The 24,499-nt window shown below is 44.6% G+C and overlaps 1 protein-coding gene and 1 pseudogene across 1 annotated transcript in view; one reads left to right on the top strand and one right to left on the bottom strand.

The window, feature by feature from the left end:
- Window positions 1–24,499, top strand: part of LOC133640595 (gastrula zinc finger protein XlCGF57.1-like) — a 300,331-nt gene that overhangs the window by 128,900 nt on the left and 146,932 nt on the right. The window lies entirely within an intron of this gene.
- Window positions 22,086–22,749, bottom strand: LOC133640875 (transcriptional activator protein Pur-alpha-like; annotated as a pseudogene).

Raw genomic sequence — 24,499 nt, 5'->3', positions numbered from 1 at the left:
GCCTGGAGGATGTGTGTAATGTTGAGATGACTTGGTTTGTTTGGATGTTGTCATCCTGTCAATTGTTCTATTTAAACATGTTGTCAGATCTCGCGAGAGAAACAAGCAACTAGCTCTATTACTTCTTCTTCTTACTGGCAGTTTGCAGCCATGACTTGAAAGGTTCATACTGCCACCTACTGGACTGTAGAATGTAGTGTGGGCCATAGGACAGAATGAAGAAATCCCGTTAAGAACCTGTGGAGGGCAGCAATACACCTTAGATCAGGGGTCACCAACCTTTTTGAAACCAAGGGCTACTTCTTGGGTACTGATTAATGCGAAGGGCTACCAGTTAGATACACACTTAAATAAATTGCCAGAAGTAGCCAATTTGCTCAATTTACCTTTAACTCTGTTATTATTAATAATCAATGATATTTATCTTTGTGGAAACACTGATCATCTTAATGATTTCTCACAATAAATATATATAGAAACAGATAAATATCAATATGCAACACTTTATTTTTATATTTTTTTTAAGTGCACATTTTTCCAATTGAACATTTTCAAATGATCACTTCTAAGACAGTCTTGTGAAATCACAATATCCCATTTTAACTTGATTGATTGATTGAGACTTTTATTAGTAGGTTGCACAGTGAAGTACATATTCCGTACAATTGACCACTAAATGGTAACACCCAAATAAGTTTTTCAACTTGTTTAAGTCGGGGTCCACTTAAATTGATTCATGATACAGATATATACTATCATATATACTATCATCATAATACAGTCATCACACAAGATAATCACATTGAATTATTTACATTATTTACAATCAGGAGTGTGGAGGGGGGGTGGGGTGGGGATATGGACATCAAGTAGTGGACATAGAGAGAGAGAGAGAGAGAGAGAGAGAGAGAGAGAGAGAGAGAGAGAGAGAGAGATCAGAAGGCATAAGAAAAAGAATCTGCATTTGATTGTTTACATTTGATTATTAGCAATCCGGGGAGGGTGTTAGTTTAGGGTTGTAGCTGCCTGGAGGTGAACTTTTATAGCGGTTTTGAAGGAGGATAGAGATGCCCTTTCTTTTATACCTGTTGGGAGCGCATTCCACATTGATGTGGCATAGAAAGAGAATGAGTTAAGACCTTTGTTAGTTCGGAATCTGGGTTTAACGTGGTTAGTGGAGCACCCCCTGGTGTTGTGGTTATGGCGGTCATTTACGTTAAGGAAGTAGTTTGACATGTACTTCGGTATCAGGGAGGTGTAGCGGATTTTATAGACTAGGCTCAGTGCAAGTTGTTTAACTCTGTCCTCCACCTTGAGCCAGCCCACTTTAGAGAAGTGGGTAAGAGTGAGGTGGGATCTGGGGTGGAGGTCTAGAAGTAACCTGACTAGCTTGTTCTGAGATGTTTGGAGTTTAGATTTGAGGGTTTTGGAGGTGCTAGGGTACCAGGAGGTGCATGCGTAATCGAAAAAGGGTTGAACGAGAGTTCCCGCCAGAATCCTCAAGGTGCTTTTGTTGACCAGAGAGGAAATTCTGTAGAGAAATCTCGTTCGTTGGTTAACCTTTTTGATTACCTTGGTTGCCATTTTATCACAGGAAAGGTTAGCCTCTAGAATGGAACCTAGGTAGGTGACCTCATCTTTCCTGGTGGTGACACTGTCACCTACTTTTATGTTGAAGTGATTGACTCTCTTAAGTTTGATGTGGGACCCAAACAGGATGGATTCTGTTTTACCCAAGTGGATGGATAGCTTGTTGTCAGCGAGCCAGGTGCAAGTTCTACAGAGCTCAGCACTGAGGATTTTCTCCACCTGTGACTTGTCCTTGCCGGATACCAGCAGGGCAGAGTCATCCGCAAACAAAAACAATTCACAGTCACATGCCGATGACATGTCGTTTATGTATATTAGGAACAGTAAAGGTCCCAATATACTGCCTTGGGGGACTCCACAGCTCACCGAGAGGGGGGGGGGGGACACGGTGCCGTTCACCTCTACCACCTGCTCCCTCCCCTCCAAGTAAGACTGCATCCAGCTCCAAGAGGTTTTGTTAAATCCGATTGCTCTGAGCTTATCCAGCAGTATAGCGTGGTTAACGGTGTCAAAGGCCTTCTGAAGGTCCAGCATGACCATGCCGCAGTATTTGCCCGCGTCCACCTCATGTTTGATGTGGTCGGTCAGATAGAGAAGGCATGTGTCAGTGGAGTGGTTAGTTCTGAAGCCGGATTGGAATTTGTACATGAGTTTATTAGTGGCAAGGTAACTATCGACCTGTTCATAAACTATTTTCTCCATTACTTTCGAAATGGAGCTGAGAATAGAAACAGGTCGGTAGTTGCCAGGTTCCAATTTGCTTCCTTTTTTAAAGAGGGGAGTTACTCTTGCTATCTTAAAATCTTTTGGTACTTGGCCTTGTGTAATTGATAGGTTTATTATGTGCGTGATGATCGGGGCAATGATGGAGGCAGAGTCCCTGAGGAATCTGGAGGGAATATTATCAAGGCCGGTGGCCTTGTTAGGGTGGAGCGCGCTCAATTTTTTAAACACCTCATCAGCTGTGACCATTTCTAATTTGAAATCATTGTTGGATACTCCTAGCTTTCTGTAGAAGGCTTTAATGTGTTCTACACCAAAGCGACCAGAGTGGTGGGACAGCTTGTTGACAAGAGTTGCAGCTATGCTGGTGAAAAAGGCGTTAAGTCTGCTAGCTACCTCCATTTTGTCTGTAATGAGGGAGTCACCCTCCTTGATGCTGATGTTGGTGAGTCTTGTTTTAAGTTTCTGGCTGCAACCAGGAAGCTGGTTGTTGAGAATTTTCCAGAGCTCACGTGGCTTATTCGTGTTTTCCTCTATTTTGTCGTTAATGTAATTTTTTTTTAAGGATTTAGTCAGGTTGGTTGACTTATTTCTTAATTTATTGCATTGCTTTTTGAGAGTTGAAAGGAGTAATTTGAGGTTGATATTATTGGGTTGTTTATCTACTTCTGTTTTACATTTTTGGTATTCAGAGTATTTCCTGTCTCTGTCTTTTATGGCAGCTAATAGGTCCGGATTCATCCATGGTTCCGAGCGGGCTTTGATCCTGACTGTTTTCACGGGAGCCCAGTCATTTAGTATCTTTAGGAACGCCGTTTTGAAGCGATCCCAAGCGACATCGACCAGGTTGCTCGCGAGCACAGGGGACCAGTCCCACTCATCTAATTTTAAATTGAAATTGTCATTGGAGTATTTTTTGAGGGATCTGGATTGGGCTGTTATGTGGCCATTGGCTTTAGGTTTAGCTATTTTACGGGTGCAGAAGGTTAGATAGTGGTCGCTAAGACCACAGATCATGACCCCACTATTTTTTATTTTAGGCCGGTCTGAAGTGAGAATGAGATCTATGGTTGATTGGGTGGAATCACACACCCTTGTGGGTAGCGCTATTAGCTGGGAAAGACCGTGCAGATTACAAAACTTGCTGAAGGATCTGAAGACAGGCGCATCTTTGCGTTGAATATCTGTGTTCAGATCCCCAGTTATAATTTTCTCCATGTTGTCTGTCCCCGCCAAGCATTCTTCCAAAGCCCCATAGAAATCACTCTGATTAGGGGGTCTATAAACAGTCCCTATTAGTACCGGCTTAGCATTTTTAAATTTGATTTCCGCCCACACAGATTCCAGGTTATTGTGGTTAAGATCAGTGCGAGTTATGTATTTAATATCCTGGTGAATATACATACAAACGCCCCCACCGTGTTTATTCCTATCCTTTCTGATAACCGAAAAGTTTTGTATTTCTATCTCTGAGTCAGAAATACTTTGATCAAATTTGGTTTCAGAGAAACACAAGATTTTTACCTTCGTGTTGAGGAACATTTCTCTGATTTGGTCGAGTTTGGCTCCAGAGAGGCTGTTCACATTAAGGTGGATGATGTGTAGTCCACTGGAACCAAAAAGAGCATCAGAGTCCGCTGTGTTGTGGTAGTGACCAGAAAAATTGTTGGTTATTATTGCTGTTGCAGTTGAAGAGCAAGGAGAGAGAGGAGAGAGAGGCATATTGATCGTCCTCCAGGTGAAGGGGGAGGGAGAGAAAGGGGGAGGGGAGGGAGAGGGAGGAGGAGGCCAGGTAGGGTTGCTGGGGGATGGGTTGGGTTTCCTTTTGGCGGGCTTTTTTGAAGACAAAGAGAAAGAGAATAACGAAAATGTTTGTGTAAAGGCGCCTCTAAATCCTTTGTATGGCGCGTCCTCGGCCGTCCGGGACCGGGGAGAGGTCGCGTGGACCCCCGCCATCTCGTGCAGTTCCCCGCAATCACCGATGTCTGGGTCGCCGTCCACCGCAGCCGCCGCGTCGTTCACCGCCGCTGAGTCGCTGCCTTCTCTGATGACTGGGTCGTCCTCCACCGCCGCCGCCGAGCCTCCGACCGTGTCGATGAACGAACTAGCTAGCCACTAACATTTTTTAACAAATCATGAATTACTTTGTACCATGTTTGTACAAATAATAACTCATGTAAAATACAAAAGTCAACTCTCAAATTTTTAAATCATGTCACACTTTGAACTGGACACCAAATCTGTTATCTGTTTCTTTGTCAGTTAGTGGGAAGCCTGGCATTGCATGCTGTTAACTAGTGTGTTGTACTCTGGTGTGTAACTTGACACTGCAACTCTGAGTGAGTCTTGCAGATGTGCATCAGTGAGACGTGTTCTGTGTTTGTTCTTGATGAAGTTCATGTCAGAAAAGGCTGATTCACAAAGATAAGATTTTTCCTCATTGTTTGCGGAACCTTCTTAATCTTTTGGACATATTTTCACAGTAATCTGGCTTTAAGCTTAATTATGATGAATGTAAAATGTTAAGGATCGGAAATCTAAAGGGAACGTCCTTTCGAATGGAATGCAAAGTGCCTGTTTTGTGGACAGATGGACCAGTTAACATACTTGGTGTTGTTGTCCCAGAAAATCTGGAAGATCTAGGCTCAGTAAATTATGATAATCGACTAAGAAAGCTGGACAAAATTATGCAATTATGGAAAGGGAAATCCCTAACCTTGTATGGTAAAATGTCTATTGCCAACTCGTTAATTATTCCTCAATTTATTTATTTGTTTTTGTCATTACCAGCTCCATCACAAAACTTTTTTAAGATTTATGAGCGGAGGGTCTTCGATTTTGTCTGGAACGGCAAACCAGAAAAGATTAAAAGAAAGGTTTTGTACAAAGAGTATGAATATGGGGGCCTGAAACTTCTCAACCTTGAAGCTATGTGTCTGTCTTTAAAAGCATCAATTGTTCCAAAGATGTATTTAAACATTGAGTGGTACACAAATGTCCTGTTGGACAAAAAACATGTACTGTATCAAAAGAAATTGTATCCTTTTTTACAAGTGATCCCCTCCCAGAGAGTCTGCTGGGAAACATGGCGGGGTTCATAAAGGAAACAATCCACTCATAGTGGTGTTTTCAATTTTATGTGCCAGAAAAAAGAGACGATATTTTGCAGCAGTTAATATGGATGAACTCTAATATTGCAATAGATGGAAAGCCTTTCTTTTGGAAAAATATGTTTGAAAGAGGAATCATTTTTGTCAATGATATTATCAATGAGAATGGTAAAATTATGAAGTATGATGAATTTAGAGCTATGTATGGTGATGCTTGCTCAAGCTTTTCATTTTATCAACTAACTGGAGTAATTGGGAAAAGATGGAAACAAATAATTAATTATGGAACTACTAAATTATTAGTTTGTAAACCTCTAATAAGAAATTCTAGTTGGCAAAAAGGAACTAAAATAAATAGAAAAAGATATAATTTTTATTTAATAAAGAAATCTTTGAAGGCTGCCTCATACAACACAAATGGAAAATGGGAGGACTTTTTTGACTGCCCGTTGCCATGGGATGCCATATTCAAACTAATCTATAAAACCACTATCGATGTGCAAAATCGTTATTTTCAAATTAAAATTATTTATAACTTCTTACCCACAGGGAAAATGTTAAAATTATGGAATATGACAGAGTCAGATGATTGCCCATTTTGTTGTCAGGAGCCTGAATCCACCCTGCATTTGTTTTGGTATTGTCACATTGTGTCTTTGTTTTGGGTGGAAGTTGAAAAAATGTGTTTAAGGATTGGTTTGTTTATGAAGCTTAATGTGGTTTCTGTTATTTTAGGATAGTTCATTGACAATCATGATTTAGTCAATTTAATTATAGTACTCGGTAAAATGTTTATTTTTAAGGCCAAAAACAGATATTCACTTAGTATTACTTTCTTTAAAACATTTATTCAGTATTTTCTAACTTTAGAAAGTTACATGGTTGAAAACGATAATGATGCCAAAAAACATTTTAAAAAAAGATGAGAAGTCCTCAAAGGCTTATTTTGAAAGTATAATTATGTTTATAGATTATATGATATCTGTTGTTGTGTTCCCTAATTTGAGTGACCTGGACATAATCTGGACTGTACATAAATGCTTATTTTGAAAATGTAATTTTGTTTATAAATTATATGCAATCTGTTGTGTTCCCTAATTTGTTTCTGTGTACATGAATGAAGGTGTGTGTTGCTGAGTCCGACTTGGACATTATCTGGACTGGGCCTGGTTTAAAAAACCCTTTAAACAAATCTAATTTCATTGACAACCTGGTCTGTTGAAGATAAGGCCCTTTTTTAAAAAATAAAATAAAATAAGATAAATAAATAAAAAACATTTTCTTGGATAAAAAAGAAAGTAAAACAATATAAAAATAATTACATAAAAAATAGTAATTAATGAAAATGTTAGTGGACCAGCAGCCTATACAATCATGTGTGCTTCAGGGACTGTGTCCCTTGCAGATGTGTTGTCTATGTTGTGGGAACCAGAATATTGGTAGCAGAAAGAAATAACCCCTTTTGTGTGAGTGGGTGTGGATGAGTGTGCATGGGGGAGGTTGTTTGGGTTGATGCACTGATTGAAAGTGTATCTTGTGTTTTTTCTAAGCAGATTTCATTGTAAAAAAAAAAAAAAACTTTTTTTATTTTTATTTTTTTAAATTTTTTTTTAATTTTATTTTTTTAGAACAGGCCCGCGGGCGACTCATCTGGTCCTTACGGGCGACCTGGTGCCCGCGGGCACCGCCTTGGTGACCCCTGCCTTAGATGCTCTACTAGTCTGCTGGAAATAGAAAGAAAAGTCTAAACGTGGGCATTATAGTTCTGTATTTTTAATCAGTGCATACATGTGCACATATATGTCGTTTTATGTAGGCTACCTTTTATTTTGTTTCCCGAGTATCCTGGTTCCTTGATTTTTGTAAGTAAAAATAATCTTCAATCGCGCTGCTGGATCAGTTTGAATTACTGGATGGATAGCGGGAAAAGGAACAATATGTGACAAGGAAGGCTGTGCATGGTGCGAGTCAGACAAGATGCCAAGTGGAACAAACATTTGAACAAAGGGGTTATAGGAACAATGGTAAATGGGTTATACTTGTATAGCGCTTTTCTACCTTCAAGGTACTCAAAGGGCTTTGACACTATTTCCACATTCACCCATTCACACACACATTCACACACTGATGGCGGGAGCTGCCATGCAAGGCAATAACCACGACTCATCAGGAGCAAGGGTGAAGTGTCTTGCCCAAGGACACAACAGACGTGACGAGGTTGGTAGAAGGTGGGGATCGAAGCAGGAGCCCTCAGGTTGCTGGCACGGCCACTCTCCCAACCGCGCCGATCCCTTTCAGTGTTTTATGCAACTGACTCTGACTTTGTCTTATCTCTCTATTTTTGGAGGTAAAACTCTGGAGTTTTTGAAGTGTATTTCTGGTCTTGTCATCGTCGTCCGGACAGAAGGGCGACACGGCAGTGCGGCTGGATCAAAAGAGACGTCGGAGACACTTTGCTGAAGCAAAAGTTGCTTTATTACCAGCGAGCGTCATTTACACAGGACTGCAGTTCCTGGGAGGAGGTCAGGTCAAATATGGAGGACTCCTCTCCCGGAGAAGCCAAACCATCGTTTTATATATTCCTTCTTTCACTGTCTGGGTGTGCGCTAAAGCTAAACAGCACCACCTGACCACGAAAGGAGATGTTGGTGTGTACGTGTCTGGAAAACAACTGCTTTAAGTCATAACTTAAAGGTTGGCGTTTGAGCTAGACAGGTAGTCTCCTTTCAAGGATATGGTTGTCACTTTTGCATTCCGAAGTCCCAATTAGGGCCTCTTTTCCTACAAGAAGTGATCCAATTCACCTGCGAATATCAAACTAAGGGGCCTTATCTTCTCATGTGCTCAAACTGAAATACCACTGTTTACTCAAACCTGATGGTTTGCTTTCTCCGAGATGAATATGAACATTCACCAAGTGTAGAACATGATATGAGTGAATTAATACACTTCATTTTACGTACTCAGGAGTTTAGTTAGTTAGTAGTTTACAATGTCACTACGTCAGTAGTTGTCAAACTTTTTTCACCAAGTACCACCTCAGAAAATACTTGGATTTCCAAGTACCACCATCATGAACAGCATTAAAATACAGTAGCATAGTAGGCCTTAATTATTCATAAAAAACAAGGAAGACACGTTATTTAACAAGTATATTTAATAATTTTAGTTACTATAACATTACACACAGTTTGAACAGTAACACTGTGTTTGCATGTAGGAAAATAAAACACTGTACTTAAATAATGAAATGATATTTGGCGTACCACTAGGTCAGGGGTCGGCAACCTTTACCACTCAAAGAGCCATTTTGACAAGTTTCACAAATTAAAGAAAACAATGGGAGACACAAAACTCTTTGGAAATTTTAAAATGAAATAACACTGCATACAAAGCTTTTTTTGCTTTGTGCTATGTTTTAACCAGGGGTCTCAGACACACACCCCGGCCCGCACCTTGATATTAAAATCTAATGTTAGTGCGGCCCGCAAGTTTTTAATGAATGGCGCATGTAAGCGTCATACTTGCCAACCCTCTCAATTTTCCGGGAGATTCCCGAATTTCAAGGTGTGATGGCACTGCTTCTAGCGCCCTCTACAGCCTGCTCAAACAGCATACCTACTCTGCTACATGTTGAATGCAGCTTCTGCTTGCACACCTTAGTGACAGCAAGGCATACTTGGTCAACAGCCACACAGCTTACACTGACGGCGGCCGTATAAAATAACTTTAACACTGTTACGTTACAAATATGCGCCACACTGTGAACCCACACCAAATAAGAATGACAAACATTTCTGGAGAAAATCCGCACTGTAACACAATATAAACACAACACAACAAATACCCAGAATCCCATGCAGCCCTAACTCTTCCGGTCTACATTATACACCCCGCTACCACCAAACACCGCCCACCTCAACCGACGCACGGAGGTTGGGGTTGATGTGTGGGGGGGTTTGGTGGTAGCGGGGGTGTATAATGTGGACTGAAAGAGTTAGGGCTGCATGGGATTCTGGGTATTTGTTGTGTTGTGTTTATGTTGTGTTACGGTGCGGAGGCTCTCCAGAAATGTGTTTATCATTCTTTTTTGGTGTGGGTTCACAGTGTGGCGCATATTTGTACCGTAACAGTGTTAAAGTTGTTTTATACGGCCACCGTCAGTGTAAACTGTGTGGCTGTTGACCAAGTATGTCTTGCTGTCTCCTACGTGTGCAATTAAAAGCTCCATACGACATGTGGCTGGGCTGGCACGCTGTCTGTACAGGCTATAGAGGACAATAAATGCAGTGCCATTAGGGTATGCCCTTAATTTAAAACCAGAGAATATTTGCCCCGGGAGATTTCTAGGAAAATCGGGAGGGTCGGCAAGTATGCAGCTGAGCCGCATCAGAGTGGTCAAAGAGCCGCATGCGGCTCCGGAGCCGCAGGTTGCCGACCCCTGCTTTAGTTATTAGCTATTGTGCTCAAGTTAGACTTTTGTATCTGTACAAGGACGAAACTCCTTGTCTGAAGGGTGGCCTCAGCCGCAGATGTTATCTTTGTTTTAGCCCGCTAACAGCCAAGGACCTCAACGGAGATAAGACGACAGCACGCAGACGAAGCAGAGACTTCAAGGACCTCAATGAAGATAAGATGACAACACGCAGACGAAGCGGAGACAAGACGAAATCACAAGACCCCCAGCACATTCCGTCACGTATTGTGCGTACTGGACCTGCTTTGCATAATATATGTGACCAGTCCTTTTAGAGGCGGCCTTAGTGATTTTGACTGTGGAACTTCTAAATAAATAGAGGGACGCGGGAGCTGAACCTTAGAGCGTAGGGCGAGACTGTGACTAAGTGTCTGATTAATAAATGTCATCAGTGTTTGAACCAGGAAAAAGGTTTTCCTCCAGGGTGTATTCGCATGTGCATTTTCAAATGTTGCCTATGAGTAAAATCTTTACCACAGATTGAACATGAAAAAGGTTTTTTTCCAGTGTGTATTCTCATGTGTGCTTTGAAATGCTGCTTTTGAGTAAAATATTTACCGCAGATTGAACATGAAAAAGGTTTTTCTCCAGTGTGTGTTCTCATGTGTACTTTTAAATTATGATTTGTTGCAAAACTTTTACCACATTCTGAGCAGGTAAAAGGTTTTTCTCCAGTGTGTGTTCTCATGTGTATTTTCAAAGGATTCCTTTGATTAAAATCTTTACCACAGAATGAACATAAAAAAAGTTTTTCTCCAGTGTGTGTTCTCATGTGTCTTTTCAAATTACTAGATTTAAAAGTTTTGTCACAGTGAGAACATGTGAAGTGTGTGTTGTCAGTGTGACATGTCTTATCATCTTTAGAGTGTTCATCATCAGTGTCAGGAGAGTGTGACGTTGTGTCCTCACTATCTGATAGTGGAGCTAAGAGCTTGTCTGCTTGTGATCCTCCACAGTGGTCTCCATCAGCTTCTGTTGTCATGTGTTGAGTTGAGCTGCTGCTTGGAGGCTCCGCCTCTCTCTTCTCCTCACTTTCACCTTTGACCTCATCACCTTCACTCTTCACAGGGACACCAGTCACTGGCATCTTGGTGACATCAACCTTCTCCAGTCCTTCAAGATGCTCTCCCTGCTGACTGATGCTGTGTTCCTCCTCTTCCTCTTTAATATGAGGGGTCAGTGGGTCCTTCTCATCCTCTTTAATGAGAGGGGTCAGTGGGTCCTCCTCTTCCTCTTTAATGAGAGGGGTCAGTGGGTCCTCTTCTTCCTCTTTAATGAGAAGGGTCAGTGGGTCTTCCTCTTTAATATGAGGGCTCAGTGGGTCCTCCTCTTCCTCCTTAATGTGAGGGCTCAGTGGATGCACCGCTTCCTTTTTAAAATTGGGTGTCAGTGTGTCCTCCTCTTCCTCTTTAAAATGGGGTGTCAGTGGGTCCTCCTCTTCCTTTTTAAAATGGGGGATCAGTGGGTCCTCCTCTTCCTCTTTGATGTGAGTGTTCAGTGGGTCATCCTCTTCCTCTTTAAAATGGGGGATCAGTGGGTGTTCCTCTTCCTTTTTAATGTGGGAGGGCTGTGGCTCCATCCTGAAGCTCCACTTCTGTTGCTCAAGGTAAATATGTTCTTCACAGACGTCTGCAAGACAAACACACCATCTCTGCTCAGTCACATTGCATTCAGTACTTTTACATGCACTTAGGAAAAACAAGTTGTTGTATGAACTGTCTTGAAATCTCAGTGACGCACAAACACGCTGCTCTTTACAACATTATGCACAGGAAAATAAAAACCAATCAGGACGACGGGACTTTTTACTATGGATGGAGGATATGTTTTAAAATTGATTTTGCGATATATTATTTCATATAGAATTACTAATAGAACCATTTTAAAACAGGCTACACAGGCTCCTAATTTAGTTGCTGAAATATTCAGTAAAATATTACATAATTTCCAGTATTATTTTCTCAAATAAAGTAACCAGATAATAACAGTAAATAAACAAGTAAATTAATAAATTTTTCGACAAAATAATACAATTAGAAATGACACAAAAGCTCATTCTCGATTACAAATCATGCCTCTCACTTAAGTAGTAGAAGGTTGTGGACATAAACCAAGAACTTGGTCAACTTTGACATCCAACTTAGACCTGGAGATGGCAAGAAAGACACGAAAATATGCTATTTTGCACCCACCCTTTTTTAACCCTTTGCGAGGATTAATTCTTCATCTAAACGGGAAGATATGAACATCCCATCAGTCGGCATCCCAGTGAGAGCAGACATTGTATGCTTAAAATGAGCAAGTTATGTAAATATGACATGTTATTAAGAATGTTACTACATTGCATATATACAAACCCCGTTTCCATATGAGTTAGGTTAGGGTTAGGGTTATTGATGTGATGTTATGAGCTAGGAATATAACAACTACACTACCCAGCATGCAACGGGAGTGACGAGCATGCGCGGTAGCCCCGAAAAGTGTCACCACCCGGCAGCTAAGAATAAGGTTATGAGCACGCTGTGAAAGTAAACGTCAAGAACTCAGCCAACACGCCTCGTCTGCATTATTTATAATCAGACAGACAACACATATACAGTGTGATTTTGTTTTGTTTACACGGAAAGAAAAACAAAAGTTAAAAAAGGGAGATGTCATATATATGTATGTGCTGCGGTTGCTTTAAGAACGTTGCGACAGCTGCCGTAAAGGAGGTGTGTTGCTAGCCTGGTTGCTATGTTTCCGGTTGGTCGTAAAAGTGTTGGTCATGTGTTTGTACCCTGCTCAAATCTCTCAGTAAAGTTATTCATTGGATTATACCTTTTGTTTTGAACTTTATTACACCTTGGAGCGCTTTTTCTGGTGCATTGTTTTCATGCTTTCGCTATCTGCGCCTAATGACTGAGCTACGTGACGTCATTTCTTGTGGTCTCACGGGGCATTTCTGGTCGGGACAGGATTCCAGGGATTCGAATAAAGAAGCAACTATTTTTCTTTATTATAGTGGTCTCGATAACGGGTACCGGTTCTCAAAAAGGGATTCGAGTTTGAGGACTCGGTTCTTTTCTTATCGAACAACCGGGAAAACCGGTTTCGAGTATCATCCCAAACTGTAGCTATTGAAAATTGTATTAATCAAGTGCTCTACTGGAAATGTTTTCGATTAATCGAGTAACTGGATAAAACATAGTGTTGCTTGGTTAAAGACAAATTTAAGCGACTTTAAGACATTTCACTTAATAATGAACAGCCAATTGGTTTGAGATGGTATGAGATCAAGATGTCATCTTTAGATCAGGCTTTGTTTTTTCGACAATCACTGCCACGTTAAAAAGTTAAAGTACCAATGATTGTCACACACACACTAGGTGTGGCGAGATTATTTTCTACATTTGACCCATCACCCTTGATCACCCCCTGGGAGGTGAGGAGAGCAGTGAGCAGCAGCGATGGCCGCGCCCGGGAATATTTTTTACGATGATTTAACCCCCAATTCCAACCCTTGATGCTGAGTGCCAAGCAGGGAAGTAATGGGTCCCATTTTTTTAGTCTTTGGTATGACTCGGTCAGGGTTTGAACTCACAACCTACCGATCTCAGGGCGGACACACAAATCCAGGGGTGTCAAACTCAAATAGAGAGTGGGCCACAATTTTAAACTGAACAAAACCATGGGCCAAGGTTGCACAAATTAACCTTTTAATAGGGACCTTAACAAGTTTTGCATTGAATATTGAACAAGCAAGGCTTATATACAGAACACTTTAGAGAACTTCTCAATAGACAACCCCCCCAACTGACAGCAGAGATCTCACCAGCCACAGACCTGTTGGGAATAAACTGCAACCCTCCCACCAAGACAGAAATCAAAATGGCCATCAGGGCCCTGAGAGGAGGCAAGGCAGAGGGGCCGGATGAGATCCCAGCTGAAGCCCTAAGGCAGACATCGAAACCTCCACCAGTATGCTCTACCAACTCATGCAAAGCATCTGGGAGGAAGAACATGTCCCATCAGACTGGAGAGATGGCATCATTGTCAAGATTCCCAAGAAAGGAGACCTCAGGGAGTGCAAGAACTACAGGGGCATAATGCTGCTTTCATCGCCAGGGAAGGTGCTCAACCGCATCCTACTGGAGAGAATCCAAAAGGCAGTCGATGGGAAACTGAGGGAAAACCAGGCTGGTTTCAGGAACAACCGATCCTGTGCAGATCAAATAGCCACACTCAGGATTATCATTGAACAGTCAATTGAATGGAACTCTCCTGTCTATGTCAACTTCATTGATTTTGAAAAGGCTTTTGACAGTGTGGATTGGGAGATGCTGTGGAGAGTGATGGCTCACTATGGCATTCCCCCAAAGTTGATCAACCTTATCAAGAACACCTATCGAAGGATGCAGTGTCGTGTCCTCCATGAAGGCTGCCTGTCAGAGCCCTTCAAGGTCCTGACTGGGGTGCGGCAGGGATGCATGCTCTCGCCCTTCCTGTTCATCCTCTGTATAGACTGGACCATGACACAAACATCAAGCAATAACCGAACCGGCATACAGTGGAGCCTGACCGAGCAGTTGGAAGACCTGGATTTTGCTGATGATTTAGCACTCCTAGCACACACACACCAACATATGCAGGAGAAATCATGCAAACTGGAAATAACAGCTGCTTCGCTTGGACTCAAAATCAACACATCAAAAACTAAGTTAATGCGTATCAACAACAAGAACAACTCCCCAATAAACATGGATCATAACCAGTTAGACGAGGTTGCCACCTTTACATACCTAGGAAGCATCATTGCTGTGGACGGAGGAACGGAGGAGGATGTCAGTGCCAGAATTGGAAAAGCAAGGACCATATTCACTATCCTAAATAAAATCTGGAAAGCAAAAAACATATCACTCAAGACCAAACTGCAAATCTTCAACTCAAACGTTAAATCCACCTTACTCTACAGTTCAGAAACCTGGAAGATCACCGCCAACATACTCAACAAAATACAGACATTCTTCAACCGCTGCCTCCGTCGCCTCCTAGGTATCTACTGGCCTAACACCATCTCCAATGCCAACCTGTGGGACCTCACTAGACAAGACACAATAGAAACACAAATCAGGAGGAGGAAATGGAACTGGATCGGTCACACACTGCGTAGACACAATACATCAATCACAAAACATGCTCTAACATGGAACCCGCAAGGCAAGAGGAAGAGAGGAAGACCTAGAGCCACCTGGAGAAGAACCACAGAGCAGGAGATGAAGGCGCAAGGGCTGTCATGGCAACAACTGGAGCGGAGGGCACAAGACCGAAGGGGATGGAGGAGTTTCATCAATGGCCTATGTTCCTTAGGGAATTTAAAGGCTTAAGTAAGTAAGTAAGTAAGGCTTATATAACTTTATAGTGACATGCAAAATCGAGTTTCAAATAATGAAAACAATAATTAAAAAACATCAATGGCATATCAAATACAATTTAAATAAAAATGTAATGCCTCTTTTCTATTTGCAGCCTTCTGAGGTAAATATCAACATTACATTTTTCCACAGGCTAATAAATTTGAAAATAAAATAACAATGAATAAACCAACCATTCAGGACTTTAAACTGCTCAGTTTGCAACACACTGATCTAATCTGATGTGCCCAAGCCAGATACCTGCCATCTTTTCTTGGATGCTAGTTCATTAATGTCGGGGCTCAGGCTTTGAGCTGAGGCATCTTTCATTATCGAACAAAGTTGTTCATCAGTCATTATACCTCTTAGTCCACCCTTTCATCAGTCATTATACCTCGTAGTCCACCCTTTCATCAGTCATTATACCTCGTAGTCCACCCTTTCATCAGTCATTATACCTCGTAGTCCACCCGGTGGACCACAGTCTTGGGGGCGTGCCTTAAAGACACTGCGTTAATCGTCCTCCACGAGCTGTCGTCACGTCTGTTTTTCATCCATTCCTACAACGTGCCAGCCCGAACACATAGATGTGCGACTTCAGCACGCACACACACGTAAATGCAACGCATACTTGGCCAACATCGATACAGGTTACACTGTGAATATACGCCACACTGTGAATCCACACCAAACAAGAATGACAAACACATTTCGGGAAAACATCCGCACTGTAACACAACATAAACACAATAAAACAAATACCCAGAATCCTATGCAGCCTTAACTCTTCCGGGACACTACAATATACACCCCGCTACCACCAACACCACCCCCCCCCCCCTCCTGCGCCCCCCCTCCGTGCGTCGGTTGAGGTGGGCGGGGTTGGGGGGGCAGGGGTGTATATTGCAGTCCGGAAGAGTTAGGGCTGCAAAGTGTGCTGGGTATTTGTTTTGTTGTGTTTATGTTGTGTTATTGTGCGGATGTTTTCCCGAAATGTGTTTGTCAAAGTTATTTATACGGGCACCGTCAGTGTAACCTGTATCGCTGTTGGCCAAGTATGCATTGCATTTACGTGTGTGTGTGTGTGTGTGTGTGTGTGTGTGTGTGTGTGTGTGTGTGTGTGTGTGTGTGTGTGTGTGTGTGTGTGGATTCTCCGCGGGTCCCCACCTTGTCGTGGTGGAGAGCCTTGTGTGTTCCAATGAACCTAAGAGCGATGCCGTCGGGAGCCTCGGCTCCTGGTAGGTTCAACCATGGCGGTAGGGTCGAGGGGGAGGTTCCAGACGAAGCGCGATCCAAACACCTCAACGGCGGAGCTGGCGGAGGATGACGCGTCGCCCCCGGCAGTGAAGGCGGATGAAGGTTAAGGGTGCCTCACTGCCTACTGGGTGCACCGTGTGTGTTTGGCTACGGGAGTAAACCCCTAACGACAAATCTGTTGTGAAGACCCGCATCAGGCAGTCATCAACAGACCGGTGTGCTGGCAGTCTTCTGCAACTCCTTTCTGCAGAAGGTCGTCATGAGCTCTTCATGCCACTGGAAGACGTAGGGGGGAGCCAAGGTAGTGAGGGTTGTGATTGCGCACCACTTCCTTCACTCTAATCTACTCCTCGCGCAGGCCTGCTCCAAACACCCCCACCCCCTTTCCCACCCCATCCCCTCACTTCCAAGTCCTGCGGCGATGGAGAAGGGTGGGAGATACAGGTCAGGATGTGACTGGGAGTATCTAGCCCAACTCTGCACGCAGGCGGCGTGGGATAGACGGTCGCTGAGGTACGGGACGGAACAGCGTGTCTCTTCGGCAGCTCCCCACGTGACTGAGCAGCCCCACCCTGCTCATCCTGAGATGGGAAGGGCCTAGAAAATGTGGCCTAAAAATGGTCTGTTCCTCCACTCCCGGGCAGCCTACCGCAGCTGCCGGGTCATCCCCCCATGCGGTCGAAAACACAAGAATAAAACCCGACTGACACTCACACTAGCGACTTGGAACGTCCGTACGCTTTTGGGTGTGCGTGATGATTCATCTCGTCCCCGCAGAAGAACAGCGTTGGTGGCGCACGAACTGAAGAGGTATAACATCGACATTGCGGCCCTTAGCGAGACCCGCTTCCATGGGGAGGACTCCATAGCCGAGGTGGGAGAATGATACACTTTTTTCTGGACAGGGCTTCCGGAAGGCTCCCGCCGCCTCCATGGTGTAGGCTTTGCTGTGCGGACCTCCCTACTCCAGAAGCTTCCCGAATCTCCAGTTGGCATTAGCGAAAGGTTGATGACCTGGAGGATTCCCCTCACCAATAACCGTTACTGCACCCTCATCAGCGCCTATGCCCCAACACTGATTGCCGACCCTCAATGTAAGGAAGAGTTCTATGCCTCCCTGCACTCAGCCATCAGCAAAACACCACTCACTGACAAGCTCATCCTTCTAGGGGATTTTAACGCAAGAGTGGGCTCGGACAGTGTACTGTGGAAGGAAGTGATGGGTCGGCATGGTGTTGGTAAGCTCAACAACAATGGTCTCCGTCTTCTCACTCTATGTTCTGAGCATCAACTGGTCATCACAAACACCTTGTTCCAACTGAAGAACAAGTACAAAACATCATGGCAACACCCTCGCTCTAAACACTGGCATCTCCTAGATTACATCATCACCCGCCACGCGGACAGGAAGGAGGTGCGCATCACTAGGGCCATGCGTGGAGCTGACTGTTGGACTGACCACCGCCTGATCAGAACAAAGATTGACTTAGAAATACGTCCTCAACAGACAAAAACACCACCTTCCAAGAGGCTCAACTGCGATGCACTGAAGTCCACGCACTCCGTCAACCAGCTCAGGAAAAAGGTAGCAGATCAGCTGTTCAAGATTCCTGAAGTACCACCAGATCTGGACACTGGACCTACCTAGAGCACCCTACGCACTGCTCTCCACCAGGCGGCCGTGGAGTCTATAGGGTACACCAGAAGGCGACATCAAGACTGGTTTGACAATAGTGCGCCAGGAATCTATGACCTGCTTCAGGCAAAACACAAGGCCCTTGCAGCTCACCTATCAAACCCTCAATCCACCGTCCTGAAGGCTCAGTTCATCCGTCTCAGAAGTGAAACCCAGCGCACCCTCAGAGCCATGGAGAACGACTGGTGGACCCAGAAGGCCCGCGAAATACAACATCACGCAGACACCAACAAATCTCATGCCTTCTACGACTCCATCAAGTCCATCTATGGCCCACAGAGGAAGAACATCACCCCAGTTAGATTAGCTGACGGCACCACTCTCTACAAGGACAAACAACAGATCCTGGACAGATGGGCTGAGCACTTCAGGGTACTGTTGAACACCACAAACCCTGTACAGACAGACATACTCTCTGACCTCCCATGCCTGCCCCCTGTAGACTCACTGGACTCCTCTCCCAGCTTCTCAGAAGTACTCAAGGCCATCAAGGGTCTAAAAAACAACAAGAGCCCAGGCCTTGACGAGATCCCGGGAGAAATCTTGAAGCACCGTGGATATCTCCTGCACCGCAGAATGCACCAGCTGATCACTGCCCTCTGGTCGTCTGAAGTCATCCCGCAAGATTGGAAGGATGCTAACATCATAACGATTTATAAACGCAAAGGCGACAAAGCAGACTGCGGCAACAGCAGAGGTATCTCCCTACTATCCGCAGCTGGGAAGGGGCTAGCAAGGATCATGTTACATTGTGTAGCAACTCATGTAACTGAAAACATCCTGCCCGAATCTCAATGCGGCTTTAGACGTGATCGGAGCACCGCAGACATGATCTCTGTTGCCAGACAGGTACAGGAAAAATGCAGAGAACATCGCAAAGACCTGTACATGGCATTCATTGACCTGTCCAAGGCCTTCAATACAGTAAACCGGGACTTGCTGTGGAAAGTACTTGGAAAACTAGGTGTACCAGCAAAGTTTTGCAACCTACTGCGACAGCTACATGATGGCATGCAGGCCTGTGTGAGCAACGGCGGCCAACAATCCCCATTTTTCAGTGTGAATGTGGGGGTAAAGCAAGGGTGTGTCCTTGCCCCAACCATATTCAACATGTTCATTTCCACTGTCACCCTCCTGTCCCATAAACACCTGGACCCCACAGATGGGATTCAGATACAATACCGGCTGGATGGTAACCTTTTTAACATCCGTCGCCTCCAAGCTGGGTGGTGATTTGATCACCACCCAGCATATTCTGGAACTACAGTATGCAGATGACTGTGCTGTACTTGCACACTCACCAGAGTCTCTCCAGCGCGCACTGAATGTGGTAGCCTCCATCTACAGTGCCATTGGTCTTCAGATAAACACCAAGAAAACACAAATACTCGTGCAGGAGTTCACTCCCCAGCCAAACACGCCGATCTTCACCCTTGACGGGCACCCATTAGCAACCGTCCCCCATTTTACCTACTTCGGTAGCACCCTGTTGCCATCCTGCACCATTGACGATGACGTCCAGGCCCGTATTGGCCTTGCCTCTGCTGCCTTTGGAAGGCTACGGTCCAGGGTTTTCTTGAACAGGAATCTAACCATCTCCACCAAGACAGCCGTGTATAAGGCTGTCTGCCTCTCCACGCTGCTCTATAGTTCTGAAACCTGGACACCCTACCAGAGGCACATCCAGAGTCTCGAGGCCTTCCACATCCGCTGCCTCCAAAGGATCCTAGGTCTAACCTGGGAAGACAGGGTGCCCTACACCCAGCATCACAGCACTCCTTGGCCAAAAACACCTAAGATGGGTCGGACATGTGATCCGTATGCCAGCCCACCGTCTACCCCATCAGATATTGTATGGCCAGCTTTCAGTCGGTCAAAGGTCTGCCGGGGGCCAGAAAAAACGGTACAAGGACCACATTAAAACTCTCCTGAAAAAGTGTGACATCAAACCACCAGCACTGGAGTCCCTGGCTGCTGACCACCAGACCTGGAGCTCTACCTGCCACCAGGGAATCACTCATCTTCAGGAGAAGTTCACAGAGCGGAGAGCACAGCAGCGTGCACAAAGACACCAACGTGCCACAGCACCAGCGACCATCACTGCTGCCTTCCCCTGCCCCTCCTGTGACAAAGTCTGTGGATCACGTATAGGCCTGAGCAGCCACCTGGCTATGCACAGGCAAAAGGCACAACAATAACCAATCCAATACTTCGTTTAGAGCAACGTCATCATCGACATCGATGGACTGCCATAAGTAAGTGTGTGTGTGTGTGTGTGTGTGTGTGTGTGTGTGTGTGTGTGTGTGTGTGTGTGTGTGTGTGTGTGTGTGTGTGTGTGTGTGTGTGTGTGCGTGTGTGTGTGTGTGTGTGTGTGTGTGTGTTTGTGTGTTTGTTTGTTGAAGCCGCACATATAATGTGACTAGGCCAGCTTTCGCTGGACTGGGGGAAAAGCGGACGTGACAGTTTTGGGGAGGGGCACTGAAAATTGAGAGTCTCCCAGGAGGGTTGGCAAGTATGACAATTAATGGTTAATGCGGTGTTACCGCGGCACCGCCACTGAATATAATCGGCAGGCCAGCTCTAGTGTTAATTTGATATCTCCTCAAGGGCCAAGTGTAATTACACAAATTTGGCCCGCGGGCCAGAGTTTGACACCCATGCTCTAACCACTAGGCCACTGAGTAGGTGGATGTAGTAGGTGTAGTAGGTTAATGGCTGCACCAATATGAAGGAAATAACAGGTCAGTATAGCTTTTACACACATAAATAACTTGTCAAACCTGCCAGCTAGCAGGCTAGGTTTACAGCGTCAGTTACCATGGTAACTGACTCTGACTTTGTCTTACCTCTCTATTTTTAGAGGTAAAACTCTCGAGCTTTACATACTCAGTAGTTTGCACTTAACCTGCTCTCTGGAATATTCCCCCGGTGACTGTGTGAGTTTTGTGTAAACATGTTGATACACATTGTTACAAACTGAGAGGAACATCAACCTCTCATAAATATTGTGTGTCTGAAACTGTCTCGTTTTTATGAACAACATAAAACAATCAGTGCATCATCCTCACATGATAATTCATCTTCCTATCGACAATCTATTCAAGAATAGTGTTAATAATAAATATAAAGTTAGTAAACATGTGAGAGTAAGAAGTAAACAAACCTGTTCTGTGTAACACAACTTGATGTTTTTGATGTTGTCGCTCCTTCTCCTCTTTTGTTGGACAAAGTTCCTCCTCGTACTCTGCTATCGTTCTTTCGCACATTTTCACACAATCACAACACTTTACACTCACACTTGATCTCTGCTTAGCGATGTGTTTTGATCACTTCCGCCTCTCTTTGTTAGCAGCTAACAAGCTAAGCTAACTAGCAGGCTAAGCTAGCTCGAGAAGCATCAAAGTGCGCTCAGACTAATATAACCGGATGCAAACGGTTATTAACGATGTTTACTCTATTTAATAGAGTCTAATAAAGGACATATATGTGTACATGGACGCACAGATTAAGAACACTGAACTGTGACGACTGCAATGGGTGAGGGCGGACCTACGTCACTTCCGCCTACCAATCCCCTAGCAACCGGGAATTCGTTGAAAACAAACCAGCTCACAGCGAACACAGCATTGACAGAAAAAGCATTTAACGAGCGTTGTGGCTTGGAAGTCGGCGTTAAATCCTTCATTTAAGCATTTTTACTTATTCGCAAATCGTGTGAAAAAACGAAAATGTATTATTTGCGTCAGACTCGTCTCAGTGAACTTTAAAGCTTCTCAGGCTTAGCTTAGCTTGCTAGTTAGCTTAGCCTGCGCGCTACTAAGAAAGAGACGCGGAAGTTATCAACAACTTTGTGTGAACACGCCGTACTTGTTGGAGCCCATGTCGAAGAAGCGCTTGTTGTCCACAGTCATCGACGAGCCCTCCGGCAGCTCCGCGGGCTCCTCGTCCACGCCGTAATCGTCAATAAGTTTGGCCAAAGCGTCGCGGAACTCGATAAGTCCCTGCGCCGGGAGCGCGATGGTCTGACCCCAAGCCGGGCCCCCTGTTCACGGTCTGCCGGATCATCAAGAACCGTCCCCGCTGGTTCTCTTTCAGGTCCATGTAGTAGTTTCCGATTCTCCCGCACTAGGAACTCGCTTTTCAGGGCCCGCCGCTGCTCATCCTGCACCATGCCCGGGTTGCTGGGACCCAACTGGGCGTAGTGTTTGATGAATTCCCCAAGTAGTCGCGGAACTCGACCGCCACCGACATAGACAGCGTGAGGCGGCTCTTGTTGCAACCGGCCCCGACTTCGGCTATCTTCAAGAAGCGGCCTTTGGCGTTCTGCTTGACGTCCAAGTAGAAGCGTTTGTTTTGGATGTCAACTCGCTTGGACGCCAGCTCCTGCGTCTCATGCTGGAGGCCGGAAGCCGAGCCCGTCCCTCCCGCTTTAGCGTGCATGGAACCGAAGCCTGGGCCCGTGGCTGCTCCTCCCTGCTCACTTCCACTGTCTCTGTCCGCCATGATGCTGCCTGCCTGCCTGCCTGCCTGCCTGCCGACTTTGGGGGACTCCAGTGAGAACTGTCCTCGTTTTCCCGGTGTAAAGCTGCGAGCCATTTGTCTCGTCTCTGTGGGCTTTTATCACGCTTTGGCAGAACAAAATACAACCTTTGTTTTCCCTGTTTCCAGTTGTGGTTAGCACAACCAAAAACAACACAGTTTTTCGGCATTTTGGGGGCAGAATGACGGGTTTAACCAGCGTAGGTCGACAGGTTAAAGAGTAGTGGCAACGGTTTGTTTTCAACACCAGTCTGGTTGCTATGGCTCGAAGAACCCGTATGTAGCTCAGTTGCCCGGATGTCGGCCCTCACCCATAACGTCTTCACCGTCAGACGCCATCTTACTTTATCCTCGCCGTGTTTGGTTTGCGCGCAGTGTTGTCAGATCTCGCGAGAGAAACACGTTTTTGATTGATTGAGACTTATATTAGTAGGTTGCACAGTGAAGTACATATTCCGTACAATTGACCACTAAATGGTAACACCTGAATACGTTTTTCAACTTGTTTAAGTCGGGGTCCACTTAAATTGATTCATTATACAGATATATATACTATCAGATATATACTATCATCATAATACAGTCATCACCTACTCAGTGGCCTAGTGGTTAGAGTGTCCGCCCTGAGATCGGTAGGTTGTGAGTTCAAACCTGGCACTCAGCATCAAGGGTTGGAATTGGGGGTTAAATCACCAAAAATGATTAGCGGGCACGGCATCTCTGCTGCCCACTGCTCCCCTCACCTCCCATGGGGTGAACAAGGGGATGAGTCAAATGCAGAGGACAAATTTGGCCACACTTAGTTTGTGTGTGACAATCATTGGTACTTTAACTTAACTTTAATCACACAAGATAATCACATTAAATTATTTACATTATTTACAATCCGGGGTGTGGAGGGGGGAGGGTTGGGTTTGGTTATTATCATCAGTCATCAACAATTGAGAACAGAGAAATGGATATTGAAACGGTGTAGGTCTGACTTGGTAGGATATGTACAGCAAGTAGTGGACATAGAGAGAGAGAGAGAGAGAGAGAGAGAGAGAGAGAGAGAGAGAGAGAGAGAGAGAGAGAGAGAGAGAGAGAGATCAGAAGGCATAAGAAAAAGTATCTGCATTTAATTGTTTACATTTGATTATTAACAATCCGGGGAGGGTGTTAGTTTAGGGTTGTAGCTGCCTGGAGGTGAATTTTTATTGCGGTTTTGAAGGAGGATAGAGATGCCCTTTCTTTTACACCTGTTTGGAGCGCATTCCACATTGATGTGGCATAGAAAGAGAATGAGTTAAGACCTTTGTTAGATCGGAATCTGGGTTTAACGTGGTTAGTGGAGCTCCCCATGGTGTTGTGGTTATGGCGGTCATTTACATTAAGGAAGTAGTTTGACATGTACTTCGGTATCAGGGAGGTGTAGCGGATTTTATAGACTAGGCTCAGTGCAAGTTGTTTTACTGTGTCCTCAACCCTGAGCCAGCCCACTTTGGAGAAGTGAGTAGGAGTGAGGTGTGATCTGGAGTGGAGGTCTAGCAGTAATCTGACCAGCTTGTTCTGGGATGTTTGGAGTCTAGATTTGAGGATTTTGGAGGTGCTGGGGTACCAGGAGGTGCATGCGTAATCGAAAAAGGGTTGAACGAAAGTTCCTGCCAGAATCCTCATGGTGCTTTTGTTGACCAGAGAGGAGATTCTGTAGAGAAATCTAATTCGTTGGTTGACC

Source organism: Entelurus aequoreus, linkage group LG23 (genome assembly GCF_033978785.1).
Source record: "Entelurus aequoreus isolate RoL-2023_Sb linkage group LG23, RoL_Eaeq_v1.1, whole genome shotgun sequence".
NCBI lineage: Eukaryota > Metazoa > Chordata > Actinopteri > Syngnathiformes > Syngnathidae > Entelurus > Entelurus aequoreus.
Note: the sequence above shows the minus strand (reverse complement) of the source record. Positions and strands in the feature narration are given on the sequence as shown.